The sequence below is a fragment of the Carlito syrichta genome, unplaced genomic scaffold, assembly GCF_000164805.1.
Source record: "Carlito syrichta isolate Samal-C Ts95f unplaced genomic scaffold, Tarsius_syrichta-2.0.1 Scaffold288425, whole genome shotgun sequence".
In the NCBI taxonomy this organism is placed as follows: Eukaryota; Metazoa; Chordata; class Mammalia; order Primates; family Tarsiidae; genus Carlito; species Carlito syrichta.
In genome coordinates this window covers 107,713-112,960 of record NW_007232521.1, presented here as the reverse complement: position 1 = coordinate 112,960, position 5,248 = coordinate 107,713, and the positions used below count along the sequence as shown (strand labels likewise).

Below are 5,248 nucleotides of genomic sequence, written 5' to 3'. Positions count from 1 at the left end.
TATAAGGCTAACATCGGGATTTTTTTCTTTTTTTTTTTTCCAAATGAGGCAAAACTTGTCATGGAGCCAACCACTGATGGGGCACCAGGAGTATAGATGACAGACCTCTGACTTTCCGATATGAAAACACAGCACTAAAAATATATGTGCAGCAGAAAAAGTTTTTTAAAAATTTTATCATTTCCAAATCTTATAAGTGCTACAACATGACAAATATTAGTGAAACCTGTTGAGTCTCACGAATCTGGAGAGAGAAGCTTTGCTTTTCAGTTAATGACACAAATGTTTTTAGTATCATATGACATATCATCAGTAATTCAACTTACTAAATTAAGAGTAAAATCTTCAATTTCTTGTACTTCATCTTGCCCCAGCATTTTAATACTGATATTATTAGATTCTCACCAGCTGTGTGAATTTCTCTTTTCTGAGATAAGTTCTGCTACTAAATAATTTGCTTCTTAAACCTTTTCACAGAATGTGAATTTTGAGCACAAACGTTACTATTTTCATATTCCAAAAGCCATTTAAAATAATCCTTTCTTGTCAAGTGGCTGTGATTTACAGTTACAATTGCTATATTTATAAATTACATGCCACAGACAAGGCACACTAGAACAGGGTGACTTGCATTATGAGTCCATATAAAAACTCTTGAAAAGTAGCTTTCATTGTAAAGACAGAATTTTTTTGTGTCCTTTGTTGCACTAGTATGCCGAAGTATCTCAGAAGACTGAAATTCATCACCAACTTTATCAGAAATGTCTGTGGTTCTGTGTCAAGAATGGTTCTCTTCTATACCACACTTTGCCTTCAAAAATTTCAGTACTGGACTGACAGGTTTGTTGCATGCAAATGTTAATAAAATAGAAAAACAAATATTACCAAACAAGAAAATCACAAAAAGTACAAAAACGTCACAAAGCAATTTGCTTCTAACCTACACAATCCACATTTTTGCAATGTTTACAACGAAGTGGCAGGGGACAGCTTAGTTGTGGCATGTACAAAATCCTTCCTTAGAATGAAAACCTTCCCGATTTTCTACTTCACAGAGTCTGTCCAGTCCCATAAATCAGTTGGTATTGCATAAAGGGAGGCTCACTCTCCCCTCCGTGCAGTAGCAAAGTAGGCCTATGCGCTTTGCCATACAGGGCTGAAAGATTTCTAACAAAACTGTTAATGGGGCTGAGCAATTCTATAGTTCACTACTACAGAATGATATTATGCAGCACACAAAGGTCAAGACAGTAGGTATTTTCAGTCACAATTTTATGTGGGATTCCGGCAACAACTCACAGCACCTCAGTTGAAAAACCCACCTCCAACACCAAATGACCTCCTACGACAGGTCATTTGTATTTGACTTGGATTCTTCTGTGACCTGGCTCACAAGTTCAGGTTTGGCTCCTCCCTCATTCACCACCTGCATCTTAGATGTTGGCGCTGTCTGCCCCAGCTCTTCACTATTCTCTGGTATCACCTGCTGGCTTTTTCCTTCTGCTGAGTTGTTTTTATCTAATGTGTCACCTGATTCCAGTTTAGTTTCATTCGTATTTCCCTGCTTTGGGTTAGGTTGTGATGGGTCCTTAACACTCTTCACCACCTCATAGAGACTGTATTGTCTGAAAAACATGTGATCTTTCACAACACTCAGGCAACAGATGGCTTTGATGATGTCTACTACCGCTGTGTAGTGTGGATTGGTGAGATCCACTTTATTTTCTGAATTGAGGCTGTCCACTATTCCTGCCAATTCTTTGATAACTTCTTCTCTATTCATGTGACTGTTATTTTGAGAGTTGTATTCAATCTGAAATGTCCCTTTGTTTGGAGCTTTAAACCAGGGTTCCAAAAGTGTTTCTGCATATTTTTTCATGTCTTTTAAGAAAGCCTTGCACGTGCCTGAGATGGATAACATTTGCAGAATAACCTGAGTCTTCATCTTCTTGGTTTTGTACATATCCTGGAAAATATAATGCACCAGTTTCTCAGGTTCCATCCTAAGCGTCCTGATGAAGCTCACATTATTCACTCTACTCTCTACTGATTGGAATCTTCTTAGCCTCATCTCTGTAGATGCCTTAATGTCACTAATTTCTTTCTTCAGGGTAGCCTCTGTATCATCATCTTCTCCCCCACTTGCAGAGAACTCCTGATCCTTCTCTGTAAATTTTTCAGGCTTGTACATGCGTTGCATACTCATTGAGCAGACTGTAGGCCTCCATGTACTTGCACTTGTTTATGTTACGAACGATGAAGATGCCCTGGAGTCCAAGCTCCAGCTGCCAGGGTCACCAGCATTGCAGCACTGAGCCTACTTGACTAGCAAGTACTGAGACTTGCTTTTGCACGTCCCACCACGAGGCTGACTGCTGGACCAGCACTGCCACGGTACGTTCCAGCTGAGATCAACCAGTAATGTGTTTCTCTGTGGTTCTCGGCCTACATGATGAACTACTATGCAGCTGTAAAGAATAAAATCATGGCTTTCACAGTATCTTGGATGCAATTGGAGACCATCATATAAGTGAACTATCATAGAATCAGAGAACTTAGTACCCCATGTTTTCACTCATAAGCGGCCCTAAACACTGCTCACACTAGCACAAGTGTGGAATGGCAGATGCTGGACACTGCTAAGAGAGGGAGGGAGGAAGAAGGAGGAGGCCAGGCAGCAACACACTGGTTACCTGGTCCACTATCAGGGGAAAGAGGGCTATTTAGACGCCCAGTCTTCACCTGCATGCAACCTACTTTTGTAGTAAACTCCCACTTGTACCCACAACTTTACAATGTAAAAAAGAAAAAGAAAAAAAGAGCATGTTAAACTCAAATTAAGGATAGAAAAGAAAATAAAGACCCAAGTGCAAGTCAGTAAAATAAAAAAACAGAAAAATATGATAATACCCAAAGCTGGTTCTTTGAAAAGATGAGTAAAATTAAAAACCTCTAGCCTTATGGATGAGGAAAAATATGGAGCATATACAAACTACCAATTATTAAGGTTGAGAGGTGACATAGTTGCAGATTCTATATATAAAAAAATCAAGATGATAATAAGAGAATATCATGAACAACCTTAGGGCAATATGTTCAACAACTTTGGTGAAATAAAGAAAATTTTGAAGCTATCCAAGCTCACTCAAGAAGACCTACATAAACCGAATATTCCTACATCGTTAAGAAAACATTGTGTTCACTGAAGGAAGCTTTTTTCCTTGGGAACTGAGACCTCTAAACCAACGGAGCTCAAAGCTGTGGGAGAGAGACATCACAATTTCATGTAGCACATTAGGATTAAGAGTGAGAAGATCCACTCTGATATCCACATATATTGCATGCAGATGAAGTGTGGGTTTCTAGCTGGCCCTCTCACCCCCTCATAGTGGACCAGATGTCCAGTGTGTTGCCACGTGTCCCCCCACCCCCATTCCCTAGCAGTATCAAGACTTGAATCCTGAATTCCCAGACAAGAATCCTGGCTATGTAAGAAGCTGAATGTATTGCTCACTAACTGAAGGACATTATCCCAGTACCAAAAAGTGTTGCCACTCAGCTCGTGTGGTAGATGAGTCTTTAAAGAAAGAAAAAGTCATTACACCCTTATGTCAGTCCAGGTTTTTCAAGCTTATGGAGAACATGCTAAGATCAGTGAAATCTCTGAAAATGAGCCCAGTTTAACACCCATGGGCTGTAAACTGAGCCTTCTGTTCAGAACAAATGCTTCTTGAAATACAATGGTGACAAAAGATGAGACAGGGAAAGGAAGTCCATATCAATAGTAAATGTTTGCTTTATTAGGAATTAAATGCTGCTCTTTCCATAATGGAAGTAGAACATACTATCAGGTAGCTGACTGATCTCTCTGGGACATGGTGCCTTACCAAAGGCTCAGTGTTGCTCTCAGCTATTGTCAGTTTTGTTACTCAGCAGTGGCTAGCCAGATGGGCCTCAGAGCGTGAGGCTGAGTTTATATATAACCTCCATCACTACTGTCATGCAAGAACAGATGTGGCTGGGAAAAGAGGTTGTCTGACATACTCAGAATGGGTTCTTTTGTCCACTTGATTAGATCCTTCTTTACTGAGTTATCTCTGATGAGCATTAATATGAGATACACATGTCTTTATACTGTACAATCATTCAGAGATGTCGGTCTGAATTTCTCTCTTCAAAGTTCCATTACTTTTTTAAAAAATTTTTATTTTATATAGAGATGTAGGGTCCAAGTGAGGATTAACTACATAAATTGGCTGCAGGCAGGTGAAGTTTGGGCTTCTAACTGGTCCTCATTCCCCTTGGCAGTGGACCAGGTACTCTTTATGTTATCATGTCCTCTCTGCCCTACTCCCTTCCTCCCTCCCCTAGCGGTGCCAAGCGACTGCTGGTCCCTTACTTGCGCTAATGTGACTAATGTTCAGGGCCCACTTATGAGTGAGAACATGTAGTATTCAGTTCTTTGTTTCTGTGATAGATCACTTAATATGATGGTCTTCCAACTCCATTGCTGTGAAATCCATGATTTTGTTTTACTTTGTGACTGTGTAATACTCCATCCTGTATATGTGCCACATTTTTTTATCCAGTCCATTTTTGATGGGCAGCGGGGTTGGTTCCATGTTTTTGCTATTGTGAATAGTGCAGAAATAAACATACGTATGCAGGTGTCTTTTAGGTAGAGAAATTTATTGCTGGATTGCACGGAAGGTCATATTTTGGTTCTTTTAGGAAACACCACATGGTTTTCCACAGAAGTTGAGTTAGTCTGCACTCCCACCAACAGTGTAGAAGTGTTCTCTTTTCTTCACAGTCCCGCCATCATCTGTTGTTTTTTTGACTTATTAATAATAATTATCCTTACCGGTGTTATGGTATCTCATTGTAGTTTTGGTTTGCATTTCTTTGATGATTGGTAAGGCTGAGTAGTTTTGCATGTGTCTGTTGGCTGCTTGTATGTCATCTTTTGAGAAGTGTCTGTTCATGTCCTTTGTCCACTTTTTTTAATCAATATTTTTTATTATGATGTTGTGGGATACAGTTAAGGGTTAGGTATACAATTACGTTTCATTCAGGCACCCTGTTGATAAGAGGTGTTTCCCCGTACCCAGACAGATATTTGCTACTGTTAATCCCATTTCCCACCCCCCACCATAGTTTCCCAGTACCGTCAGTCATTTTCTTACAGTATTACATTAGATGTTCAAGGTCCATTATATGAGTGAGAACATGTGATACTCGGATCTTT

General features: G+C 39.7%; 1 pseudogene across 1 annotated transcript in view; it reads right to left on the bottom strand.

The window, feature by feature from the left end:
- Nucleotides 1-1,290: 1,290 nt before the first annotated feature.
- LOC103255820 overlaps nt 1,291-5,248 on the bottom strand; it is a 9,257-nt pseudogene continuing 5,299 nt past the window's right edge. Inside the window, exon 2 of the transcript XR_002481708.1 lies at nt 1,291-2,468. The product of XR_002481708.1 is annotated as a THUMP domain-containing protein 1 pseudogene (transcript). The remainder of the gene's footprint in view (nt 2,469-5,248) is intronic.